Source organism: Cetorhinus maximus, chromosome 9, assembly GCF_964194155.1.
Source record: "Cetorhinus maximus chromosome 9, sCetMax3.hap1.1, whole genome shotgun sequence".
Lineage (NCBI taxonomy): Eukaryota > Metazoa > Chordata > Chondrichthyes > Lamniformes > Cetorhinidae > Cetorhinus > Cetorhinus maximus.
In genome coordinates, this window is record NC_135887.1 from 118,194,058 (window position 1) to 118,207,998 (window position 13,941).

At 46.0% G+C, this 13,941-nt stretch overlaps 1 protein-coding gene across 4 annotated transcripts in view; it reads right to left on the reverse strand.

Moving 5' to 3' along the window:
• The window catches only part of LOC144684964 (uncharacterized), a 130,536-nt gene that overhangs the window by 81,235 nt on the left and 35,360 nt on the right, over window positions 1–13,941 (reverse strand). The gene's annotated exons all lie outside the window — the stretch shown is intronic.

Here is a 13,941-nt window from a genome sequence, read left to right on the forward strand (position 1 = left end):
AGGCTGACACTTCAACATGTTACATGTTTCAGCATGACTTTCAGATGAGACATTAAACTGAGGCTCTATCTGTCCTTTCAAGTAAACGTAGCATGTTTCAAAGAGAGAAGTTTTCCCAGTGATCTGGCCAACACTGATCCCTCAACTAACACCCAAAATAGATTCGGAGGAGAAGAAAAGAGTTGGTGTTTCGAGTCCTCATGACCCTTCAACAGAACTGTTCTGTTGAAGGGTCATGAGGACTCGAAACATCAACTCTTTTCTTCTCCGCCGATGCTGCCAGACCTGCTGAGTTTTTCCAGGTAATTCTGTTTTTGTTTTGGATTTCCAGCATCCGCAGTTTTTTGTTTTTAACCCAAAATAGATTATCTGGTTATTTATATATTTGCTGTTTGTAGGAGCTTGCTGTGCACTAACTGACTGCACTGTTCTCCTACATGACAACAATCTACACTTCAAAAGTATTTCATGGGCTGTAAAGTGCTTTGGGACATCCTGAGGTTGTGAAAGGTGCATTTTTTTCTTCCTAATTTTTAGTTTCTCTCAAGTAGATCTTGAGCCAAGAAAAGGCCATCTGTGCTGAAAGGTATATTACTTCAGCTATTCTACACTCACACAGACCATAAAGCATCATAAAGAGATTGCCTACTAGCCGTGGCACGCTTCAGATCAACCAGCTGGCAATCCTGTCTTTTGCAGTTCAGTGCCATTACGTAGCCCCATTCGAGTAACAGTAGTCACTGCCTCAGAGAGCAATGAGCCCGTAGGCCAAGGCACCAGTGACCCCTGACCCTGACGCAAGTCTTCTGGGAATAATCACAGCTAAAGGTAGCAGGTCTCCTATAATCCCTGAAGCTCGCTATTGCTACCCCCTGACCTAGAGAAGCATTTGGTAGCACAGCTCATCAACTAGCACACACAATGCACCAGCGGCAAAACAAACCTATACACAAAACACAGCAAACCCACAAGCACTGAAGCATTCAATATAGATCGAGATAGAGATAGCTATCACTATAAATATATTTTATATATCTATATCTGTGTTCTATATATCTATATTATAAATATATAAAAACATATTTATCCATGTCGATTTTATATCTATCTAATGAGAAAGAGAGAGATCTTATATTCTGCAGAAATTAAAGTCCTAAATTGGCCAAAAGCGAAGTAACAACACATAAGTTGTGGTTCAGTTGATAGCACACTTGCTTATAAGTTTGTGGGTTCAAAACCCACTTGAGGTACTTGAATGCAAAATCTAGGTTGATACGACAGTGCAGCACTGATGGTGGAATACTGCACTGTTAGAGGTGGGGGTCTCTAGATGAAATGTTAAACTGCAGTTCTGCTTATCCTTTCAGGTGGATGTAAAGGATCCTGTTACACTATTTTGAAGAAGAGCAGGGGAGTTCTCCCTAGTGTCCTGACCAATATTTATCTCTCAATCAATACAACACATAAAAACAGATCATCTGGTCATTATCACATTGCTGTTTGTGGGAGATTACGGTGTGCAAGTTACCTGCCATGTCTCCGACATAACAACAGTGGCTGCACTTCAAAAGTATTTTGTCAACTGCAGCGCTTTGAGAACATCTTAAGATTGTGAAAGGTGTTGTATAAATGCAGCTCTCTCCATATAAAACTATGCATGGCAGGTAAAACAAATATGCTTGTAAATGCTAGTATGCCTAATAGAAATTAATTGTGAGGTCACTAGAAATCTGGGCAATAAGGCCCTCATGTAACTCTGCTCTGCAACATCATTCTGCTAGTCTTCCATTGTGTGCAACTGCTCCTCATTTAGGTTCATGGTGGGGTCTCTGTCAGTAGAAATATATGTGCATGTAATTTTATAATGCAATTTAATATAGGATAATAATTTTTGCTGAGACATATTGTAAGTTCCCCTGTCCCAACTGGCCCAAGAACCTACAGTATTGCATTTGCACCGCTCATGTCTGCTCATTGGGGGCTTTTGTTCACTAGATGCCTTACTGAGCCTGCTCCCTGTTGGACTATGAGGTTGAGTATAGATGCACTGTGAGTGAGTATCGTTGTTGAGCCTGCTGTCCGAACATCCTTACCTCGCTCACTGACAAATTAATTTTGATTGCCTCAGAAAAAAATGCATCAAAGTTACCGTCAAGGGATCTTACGTCGGGTTGCCATAGTTTGAGGCAGGGCTAACATTCTATTTGCAAAATTCTTAAACTAAGCCCTTGCTCTGTGTGTATGCCCCAGATCATTGTTAAGTGCATGAATGGCTAATACATTGAGTCTATTATGCTCTGTACCTTGAGGAAGTCATCAAATGGGAAGAACAGTAGGTATTTTGGTTGCTGGACACTGCTGAGGTGTGGCTGGGTGCAAAGCAATGCTAACTCTCTAAAGGAGCTACTTACAGCAGGTTAGCCCAGGGTATGGTAATGTGGTGTTTATGTTACAGGACCAATAATCCAGACGGAGAGGGCCTGGAATAATTAACCAGAGAACATGAGTTCAAATCCCACTATGGTAGTATGAACTCAGCTTAAAAAAAGCTGGAAATAAAATGTTGGTATGTGTGGCCCCATCCCACACCAATGTGACTGACTCTGTCCTCTGAGAGAGCTACACAGTTGTAAAGGTGCTCACCACCATCTTAAGGCAATTATAGGGATGAGCAAGAAATACTAACCTTACCCAAGAACGAATGATTAAAAATATATATTCTCTAACTCTAATCTCTGATGATTGGCTGAAAGCACACATGGGCTAAAAGTTAAGGGTAGTTTTTTTTCTTTCACAGGATGCGGGTGTCACTGGCAAGGCCAGCATTTGTTGCCCACTCCTAATTGCCCTTGAACTGAGTGGCTTGCTAGGTCATTTTGGAGGGCAGTTAAGAGTCAGCTACATTGCTGTGGGTCTGGAGCCACATGTAAGCCAGACCAGGTAAGGACAGCAGATTTCCTTCCCTAAAGGAGCATTAGTGAACCAGATGGGTTTTTACAACAATCAGTGATAGCTATCATGGTCACCACAGAGACTAGCTTTATATTCCATATTTCTTATTAATTGAATTTAAATTCTATTAGCTGCCATGGTGAGATTCAAACCCATGTCCCAAGAGCATTAGCTTGGGTCTCTGGATTACTAAACCAGTGACATTACCACCAATCCACCATCACCCCTGTGGTAACCAATATTTCCTCTAGTGAATCTGTGAGCAAATTGTTAAATTGTGCAACCCCTTTAAACTTTCTCACACGGCCGTGTGCATGTGGTAATTTCAAAGGGCTGACGTGTGCACAGCCTGCACAGGGGCTTTTGGCTTTCACACGTTCACGCAGCTTAGAGGGAACATCCGTGGTGACCTTTACTGTGGACCAGCAGTGCAATGCATTCGGTTGACTGCCCCTCCAAGACCTTTTGGGCAAGGTAGCACATGCTTCTTGTGAAGCTTTCTGAAAAAGGTCTGTCATACTTGAGAGGTTCACTTAGCTGTAGTACAGCAGCTCCCTGGGCTACTATCTGCTATGATTCATGCACCTCCTGCCTTATAGTGCTCATTCACCACACCATATTCGCCAATGACCAAGCTCTGGGCAAGAAAACTCCTCTGTGCTGTTTATTTCTGTCACTATTACGGTGAAGATTTGAAATTTTTCTTTTTGTTAATCACTTCTGCTGAACGTGAAATCCATGAATCTTACGGGCAGCATATATGTGTATGTTGAGCTGAATGTTGGCTGTGACCGTAACCAATATTTAATGTCACTGCTAAGTTCAAACACATCTATCTAACTTCAATATTTTCGAAACCTTGGATCTGTTTGATGCCACGTCTGCAGAATTTGACTTCCTTTTGTAATGTCTCTTATGACAACTCTGTCTGTTCCTGAAGTCCGATGTCCAGATTTATAATGGATTTTGCCTGTGTAAACACCACTGTGACTGAACAAACTGCAGCTCTTTTCTCTAGCAAAGGGAAGGCTGAGAGGTGACCTGATTGTGGTCTTTAAGATGATTAAAGAAGTATAATAATGTTTCCACTTGTGAAGAAGACCAAAACTATGGACCATAAATGCAAGATAGTCAATAATACATCCCGCAGGGAATTTAGGAGAAACTTCTTTACCCAGAGAGTGGTTAGAATGTGGAACTCACTGTCACATGGAGCAGTTGAAGAGTCAAGCATAGGTGTATTTAAGGGGAAGCTTGGTAATTATAGGGAGGAAAGAGAGCCCTGTGTTAATAGGGTTAGATAAAGAGGGAGTGGGAGGAGGTTCACATGCAGCATAAACAGCAGCGTAGAACAATTGGACCAACAATTGGACAACCAAACTGAGCTTTGATTCAATGATGTAAGTACTTTTTGAAATGTAGTCACTGTTGTAAGGTCAGAACTGCAGGTGCCAATTTGTACACAGCTAAAATGCCACAAACAGCAGTGTGAGAATAACCAGATAGTTTATTTTAATGACGTTAGTTGAGGATAAATACTAGCCAGGCCACCGAGGAGGAATCTTCCGCTCTTCTTTGAAATGTGCCAAGGTGTGAATTGTATATTAATTGTGCTTAATGTGTGCAGATGATGCAGGGCATTAACTGGGCATTCACTTGAGCCCCTATAAGTAGATACAGACTAAAACTGTGGTTATGGGTTAGGAGATACATGCTTGCAATGTGTGACTCAAATAAATATGATTGTGTAAAGATTGGCTTCAGTTCTATCCTTCACCAACTGGCTTCCTGATGTAGAATGCATGGGACCTTTTACTTGGTTTAACATCTCACCTGAAAGTGTGCATGATCACAGAGATTAACGTTCATGATTTTGTTTAGGCCATTTTGGTGAAGTTGATGGGGTGGAACATAATTGGAAGGATTCAAATGAAAGTGCGAGAAAGGTCAGCATGGCAACATGTTCAAGGATGCTGGAGAGGAAAGGGGAATTAGAAATGGGATATCAGATCAGTCTTGTTGCCCTTTTTAATATAAATATATCTTTTATTGTGACATGGTAACTGAAATTGGGTATAGCGTGGTCTCACCAGCACATTGTAAAACCTTAGCATTCCTTCTTTAGGGGCAGAATTTAGCCCTCGTCAGGCGGGCTCAGTGGGGGAAAGTGGGAGCGGTCGGGAAGCCGACTGCCGCCCGCAACCGGGCCATGACTGCGATTTCACGCTGGTGGGCCTTGAAACGTGTGCTGCAGCGCTTGGCATTGCCTGTGTGGGTGGGTGAGGGGGGAAGGCATGAGGGGAACTTCACGCATTCACGCGGGTGTGCGCAGGGGGCACAGAGCTGCCTCAGGGAGATGAAGATTTTAAAAATTAAAAATAAATAATTTTTAAATGTTAAAAAACATGTGCCCTCATGTGACTCTGTCACAAGAGCAGGGACATGTAATTAATGAAAAGTTAAAATTTTTATTTCATTTTTATTTGATGTTGGAAACCTCATCCCATTCGTGGATGAGGTTTCCTAAAAAATGCAAAGGCCGCTTGGTCTTTATGCCTGCCCGCCAACCATAAGGCTGGACAGGCAGCGAAAAATTACATTTAATTGGTATTTTAATGGCCTTAGTAGGCCTTTTAATTGTCGGCGGGTGAGCTGCTGACTACCACACGCGCCCGCAGAAATATCACGTGAGTGCGCAATGATGTCAGGACACTCACCCGACGTCATCACACGTCATTTTACGCTCATTCAGGTTGAGCGCATCCCCACCCCACGAGGTAAAAATTCTGGCCCTAGGTTAATATTCTGCAGTCCTGGCTATAACTAGCATTCTAAGGGATGGCGCCAGGCGATTGTGTCAACTCAATACAACATTTGTATGGAATCAAAGCAAAACCTGAAGGACAACTGACCCAATACAGCACACGTGTATCGCATCGATAAAATATGTCAAAAATAGGGACGTTGCCATTTTATTGAGTTCTTCCACTAATTAGGCTTATATTACATATTAGTCAATGGGATGCAATGCATTGGAACAACATATAATTGAAGGAAAGTACAGATCTTAGTGATCACAATACAACTAACAATAAAATAGTAGTGCTCAGTTAATTACATGAATTAACACTGCTACACAGAATTGCTTGGTGTCGACAATGAGTTAAGAGGTAGTAGGAAAACTTATAAATCAACACCAGCCACTAGACCATTAGGAGTTAGAGTTATTTTCACTCAGGAGTGAACATCAGCCCAACAGACCACCAGGGACTGGAGGGACAAGCACTCACAAAAACATGCGCCTGTCTACTGGATATCCTAGAATCAGATGTGAAATTACCATTTCTGCAAACATTTATTCCAGCTCAAAAGAGGCCATTTACTTTTCAAACTCCATCACTCCATTCTGGCCCATACTCTTTCCTAATCTGATATGTTGCTAAAACAATCTCAGCTCCTTGACTACTCTTATAAATAAAGAAAGAAATACTAATGTAATATCGCACCTTTCATAATCTCAGAATGTCTCAGAGAATTTTGCAGACAATAAATACTTTCTAAGTGTGGTCACTGTTGTAAGGTAGGAAACTGGACAGCTAACTTATGCACAGCAAACTCCCACAAACAGCAACGGGATAACAACCAGGTAGCCTGTTTTATTGATGTGTTTAAGGGCTAAATATTAGCCAGGATACCGGGGAGAATGTCCCAGATCTTCTTCAAAATAGCGCCATGAAACCTTTAATGTCCATCTGAAAGGACTCAGTGTAATGTCTCATCCAAAAGAGAGAGGGCAGAATTGTCCTAGATTTGTACTAAGTGCGGCAGCAGGCGGGTAAAACGACATTTATCAGGCTGCAATGACGGCTTTTCACGCCGTATCATCCCAAACCCGCCACGTTAATTATGCATCCCCAGGAAACATGCCGTTGGGCGGGTGGGCTCTCATTCACCTGCCATGCCATCACCTCGCTGCTTCATCATGCCGGGCGCCATATTTAAAGTGCAGCTGCGCGCACACCTCTCAGTGCTTCCAGCCCACAACTGCTGCAAAGGAGACATGGCCCTGAAAGGCAAAAAGACTGCAGCCCCCAGGTTCAATGACGCATCCATTGAGCACCTTTTGGATGCAATGAAGGATCGCTGTGATGTCCCCTACCCTGCTCTGGCAGTGGGATGGGCAGCAACATTACCAATCTGGCTTGGGAGGCGGTGGCAGCAGTGGTCAGTGCCAACGCCCTGCAGAAGAGGACAGCCACCCAGTGCTGCAAGAGGATGAATGATCTCCTCCGTTCCACCAGGGTAAGTCACTCTTCTCATCGCCCTCAACTCACACACTCACAAACTCATCACACATCCACAGGGCCCTCACTCACTGCCAATTCAAAGGACATCACCATTCACACTCTCGCACAGATCTTCATTGTCCCATCCAAGGGACCACTCACCCCCTACACACTCCATGCATACTTATCATCTGGCCTGGCAGGCATCCTGCTTACAGTCTCTACATCTCTACTTATGCAGGACAAGCTGGCACACAAGAGGGAGAGGTCACAGGCCGGTAGGGGGATGCCTGAAATCAAGGTCCTCGTGGACTTTGAAAACAGGGCCATCCAGCTGGTCAGCGAGGATCTGGACCGTTCCTGTGCTGACAGTGAGGTCGGTGGTGTTCTACCAAGTGAGGATCCAGCAGTGCAACATCCATCAGACAACCATGCTGTGAGTGATGTGCCCTCTTTCACAGGCCACTGCCATGCACTAATTATCTCTTGCTTTCGCAGGCGCATCCGCCAAACAGCCGACAGAGTCCACGACCCAGGGCCTCCAATCAAGCCCCAAAGAAACCTCTGAAGAGGAATCTGAAGGCACCCTCCCTGAAGAACCGTCACAGCATTCACCCACACCCTCCACCAGTGCAGAGACAGACACCTCGGTGGGACCTAGTTTTAGCGTAGCCTTAGGATAACAATCTGGTGAACACATCACACTTTCTGATCCACAGCAGGCAGCGGCAGGGACTTCCCAGGTGTCCGGCACTCAGAGGACTGTTGGAGGCCAGAAATTTACTGAGTCTGAGTCAGATGATAAGCCCCTGGACTCAGTCATGTCTCAGTTGCTGGAGCTGCAAAGGTAAGCTCAGGAACATTAGGAAGGGATGTCTGCTGCACTCCTCAGACTGCAAAGCACGATGGAGGAGTCTGTCCATCTTCAGGCTGAGGTGAAAGTGCCACCATGCCTACACACCGAGGTCAACACTGGTAGGGTGGCGGCTGACATGGAGACCTTGGTCCAGGACATCACTCCTGCACTGCTGCGCGGGCTGAACTCCATCGCTGACACCATAGTTGGCTTCCAACAGTGTGTACGTGAGAGGGGTGCTGGGCAGCCCGACCTCACTCCAGCTAATCCTTCTCCTCCAGGAGTCAGCCAGGGGCCCTTGGACACCTATAGGGAGGAGGATGAGCAGATGCACACCCTGGGGCCATCCATCCAGGTGACTCTGGGAGTGTCCGACCCATCCAAATCCCCTCTTCCTGTGACCTTAGCAGCTCCAGCTCCACAGTCTGAGGAGGGTGCCACTGCCACACAGCAGGACCCTGAAAGCAGGCCGGGGCCCTCCAGAGGACGCCCGCCAAGGTCATCACAGACAAGGCGTAGCAGTCAGCAGGCTGCCTCCACCTCTGCTGTGGATGTCGGGGGTGCACCAAGTGTAATGGCAGGTTTAGGAAGATTAGGAAGATGTAGTTGCACAGCCTGGGCATGTGTGTTGATCACTTGTACATAATGTTCACTATTGTCAATAAACTCCCAAGAATGCCTCCCTGTCTATGGCTTATGGTTCTGATGAGCTATGTTCATGTCACTCAGATTTGAATCCTTTCTGTGCAAGATAAAGGTGTCTCAGTCCAGGGCCTCTTCCCTGTGCTTTGTACAGCCTTCAAACCAAAGTGATGGTCTGGCCTCACACTCCCTGGACATGTTACTGATGCCTGCATCTCAACAGTGCTTGTTATTGCTGCCAGGATGACATGGGCAAGTGTCACAGAGTTCTGCCATTCTCTCTGTGCTCTCAGCATCTGTAAGGTGGAGCTGGCCCCCATCTCATCAGCATCTGTGACCAGTGATGCTGTGCTCCTGAAGGGGTCAGGTGCTGAAGGCGAACAAAGGATCAGATGCTCTTAAAGTTTCATGGCTGCATCTCTATGATATGATCCCGATCACAGAGCGAAAGTGAGCTGCCCTCGGCCAAACAGGAGTCAGACATTCTCAGAGGCTGTGAAGATCTATGGAGTGTCCTCACCTGCATGTCGCCATCATCCTCCTGCAATCAAGAAACTATTAGGGCCTCCACTGCGTCTCCATGACAGGAGCATTATCACAGAGGGTATGTGTGCTGCCACAAGCCAGACTGGAGTCAAATGTTCATAGATGCAATGTGAGGAGCTTGTGGTGTCTCCTCACTGCATGTCGTCATCGTCCTCCACAAATCTAGCAGTTATGAGGGCCTCCAGAGCGCGCCTGCCTCGTCTGACCAGTGCAACGGCCTCATCGCCATCATCGTAGCCTTCAAGGACCTCCTCACCCTCATCACCATCAATGTCCTACTCATTGGAGGAGACTTCCAGCTCCTACACAACCTCCTCAGCCAGCTCCTCTCCCTGTTGCAGCGCCAGGTTGTATAGGGGGCAGTAGGCAACGACAATGCCTGACACCCTCTGTGGACTGTATTCATTCATTTATCTATACTCTCAAAATCCCTTAATTTGTAAGGGCTCCACCAGACCAGTCAGGCACCGGAACCTCGTTTTCAGCTCCCCGATGGTTTGCTCCACCAAGGTGTGAGTTCATGAGCCTTGTTGTACCTTCTCTCTGCTGCAGTCTGAGGCCGCTGCAGGGGTGTCATCAGCCATGTCCCCTGCAGGTAGCCCTTGTCCCTGAGGAGCCATCCCTGCAGCCTCTGTGGACCCTGGAGGACATCACGGATCTGTGACTGACTGAGAATGTAGGGGTCATGCACAGTCCCTGGAAACAGTGCGCAGACCTGCAGGACGTGTTTGTGGTGGGCGCACACCAGCTGCACATTCAGCGAATGGAATCCCTTGCAGTTGATGTAGTTGACCACGTGTTGCGATGGAGATCTGAGCACCACATGAATGCAGTCGATCACACCCTGCACCTGTGGGAAATCCAAGGTCTGGGTGAATCCAATCACTCTTGCATGTTTCACAACAGCATAGAAAATGTGGCTTTCCTGGTCCCGGGCAAAATGCATAAAGTTGTGTGCCCTCGCAAAGGTGGCATCCATGACCTCATGGATGCATTTTTGGGTGGAGGCTTATGATATCCCACAGAGGTCACCTGTGGAGCCTTGAAAGGAGCCACTGATGTAGAAATTGAGCGCTATGGTCAATTTCACATCCACTGGCAGTGGATGCCCTCCATGTCCACGTGGCGCCAAATCCTACAGTAGCTGGTGATGTGACTGGCCAGTTCCCTAGACATGAACAGTCTTCGGCGACACTGGTTCTTGGTCATCTGCAGGAATGAAAGGCGGCATCTGTAGACCCTGGGTCTAACTAGGCGCTAATCAGCGATGGCTCACTGTGGCTCTTCAGTGGTGTGTGTGGGAGCCCCAGCTGCCCCTTCTTCCAGAAGGTGTTGCTCCTCCCTCTGCACAGCCAGGCAGCTCAGCCTCTCCCTTTTCCATCGTCTTTGCTCTCTGTACGCCACAAGGCATACACCTAGTTCACCAGGCTCCATGATCCTGATGTACTCCTCCTGCAGGATGAAAGAGAGAGGCACCTAGTTAGCATGGGTGTACTAAGAACCTCTCTTGGTTAATTCTGAAGGCCCTTAATGCATCCCAGAGAGTCCTGGCCACCACTTGGATGGCTGGCTGAAACCCCATCTTCCTCCGCTCTGCTCCACCCGGCTGATTGGCGCCAGCTTTGCCCACTGGACTGCATGCTGTGCTCTCAGCTCAGGCGCAGGCATTCTCCTAACCCACACTGCAAGGCTGCACTGTTAGCTTGAACCATGGGGAAGACTGGTCCAAACCGGATGCTGACATTGCAAGGGGCTATGAACACCTCCACCAGTGACTGTGCCATGGTCAGCTTTAGCAAGGAAATTGTACACCTTGCCCAGTCATCCAACTGTTCTGCAGACCACTAAAATGTTCATTAGTTTGCAGTCTGTGCCCAAAGGGTGAAAAGCTCTGGAGCACTTGGTGGAACTTTGATATCTCTGCACTACTTGAGTGAGCAGATAAACTAGAGGCCTAACTCCAAGCATGTCAATGTGGCTGCACCTGAACTGTCTCAGCTGCAGAGGAATGGTCACTTTATACAGGGTGTCCCTAATGCATCGCCACTTCCCTTGCCCACCCCCCTCAACGCACCTCAACCTTGAAGTTCAACAGGTGTCCCTCATGAGCACTCCACAATGTTACTGTGCACTCACCTCTGAGTTACTCTCAAAGTGCAGCCCGCCAAGTGCATACCTTTTCTATGCTGTTGTGAAACATGTCGGTGTGTGGGCATACGATCCAGTGCGGGGGGATGAGTCCGGCGAGCTAGCCTTATAATGATATGCAGATATATTACAATGAGGTTCCTGATGTCCAATGGCGGGAATTGTGGGCCACCATCGATGGGCTGAGCGGACGATCACCAACTGGTTTCACAACGTTATGAAACCGATTTTTGGCCTTCTCACCATACTGTCCGCTCACGCCACCGAACACGCCTGATGCCAGCGGGCATGGACGATTCTGCCCAGTATCTCCAACAGTGCAGCACTTCCCCAGTATTGAACTGGAACATTGACCTAGAATTTTTACTCAGCTCTATGGAGCAGGACTCAAACTCATAACCTCCTGATTCAGAGGCGAGAGCTACTGAATCACCATCAACACCTATATATTCACTAAGATAAAAGCAAAATACTGCGGATGCTGGAAATCTGAAACAAAAACAAAAATAGCTGGAAAAACTCAGCAGGTCTGACAGCATCTGCGGAGAGGAACACAGTTGACGTTTTGAGTCTGTACGACTCTTCATCAGAACGAAGGAAATAGAGAAATGAGGTGAAATATAAGCTGGTAGGGGGGGTGGGACAGGTAGAGCTGGATAGACGGCCAGTGATAGGTGGAGGCAAAAGAGATTGCCAATGATGTCATAGACAAAAGGACAAAGGGGTGTTGACGGTGGTGCTTTTAGTTAAGGAATATGCTAATGGTGACATTAAGGGTAGAAAGCAGGACGAGCTATATATTCACCTTCAGTTTCACTCTGCAGGTGCACATTATTGCAAGAGTTAACGTGTAAAAATCAACTTTTGCCTTGCAGAGTTCCACAATGTTTGTCAAGTTATTTTGAAGTAGAAAGGATCCTCAGAATAGCATAAAACACAGAGCGTTCATTTTCAAATAACCTCTATTGTCATTAAAGCACTTTTGTTTCCATCTACCATCTTGTTAAAATTATAGAGTGGGGGGGGGTGCGGGAAATATGGCTTTCAGGGTCTCAATGCATTAATGATTGTGATCCCAGGGATCTGTCAATCATCTAATATATTTTTAACTGGTCCCTAACAAGGAAATGGCTGAGTTTTAAATGCAAATTAAATCAGCCTTGGCTCAGTTGGTAGAACTCATAGTTGAATAGTGCTATGTGCTAAACGGTGTGAAAGTTGCAAATTAATTCTTTCTCCTAACAAGTAATCAAGTTTACACAATGAATCTACCCATTTTGCAATTTTGAGAACACTTAGCGATAAGTAAGTGAATTCCTAGTTAAAAACAAGTTGTTAGAAGCAAAGGGGCAATATCCTCCTTTTCAAGAGGTGTCTTAGCTGCACCTCAGTGGTAGCACACTCACTTCTGAGTTGTGAAGGTTGTGGGTTCAAATCCCATTCCAGTGTTTTAAGTCTATGGTCCAGGGTGACACTACAATGGATACAGAGGGTGTGCTGTACTGTTAAGAACATAAGAACTATGAGCAGGAGTAGGCAATTCAGCCCCTCGAGCCTGCCCCACCATTCAATACGATCATGGCTGATCTCATTTCAGCCTCAACTCCAATTTCCCGCCCTCTCCCCATAACCTTTCAACCCATTACTAATTAAAAATCTGTCTATCTCCTCCTTAAATCTATTCAGCGTCCCGGCATCCACTGCACTCTGAGGTAGTGAATTCCACAGATTCGCGACCCTTTGAGAAAAGTAATTCCTCCTCATCTCTGATTTAAATCTACCACCCCATAGCCTAAAACTATGTCCTCGCGTTCTAGAATGCCCCAGAAGGGGAAACATCCGCTCCACGTCTACTTTGTCTATCCCCTTTAGCATCCTATATACCTCAATTAGATCTCCTCTCATCTTTCTAAACTCTAGCGAGTATAGGGCTAAATTGCTCGATCTCTCCTCGTAAGACAAGCCCCACATCTTTGGAATCAATCTAGTGAACCTCCTCTGAACCGCCTCTAGTGCAACTACATCCTTCCTCAAGTAAGGGGACCAAAACTGTGCACAGTACTCCAAGTGCCGTCTCACCAATGCCTTGTACAATTGCAACAACACCTCCCTATTTTTATACTCTATTCCTTTAGCAATAAGTGCCAAAATTCCATTTGCCTTCCTTATTACCTGCTGTACCTGCATACTAGCTTTCAGGGATTCATGCACGAGGACACCCAGATCCCTCTGCACTGAAGCATTCTGAAGTTTCTCTCCATTTAAATAATAAGTCACCTTTTTATTCTTCCAACCAAAATGGATAACCTCACACTTATCCACGTTAAACTCCATCTGCCAAATGTTGGCCCATTCACCTAACCTCTCCATATCCATTTGTAAATTTCTTATTTCATCTGAAAATCTAGCTATAGTACCTTCTACCCCTGAATCCAAGTCATTAATATAGATTGTAAATAGTTGGAGGTACTGCCTTTCAGATGAAATGTTAAAACCAAGGCCCTGTCTGCC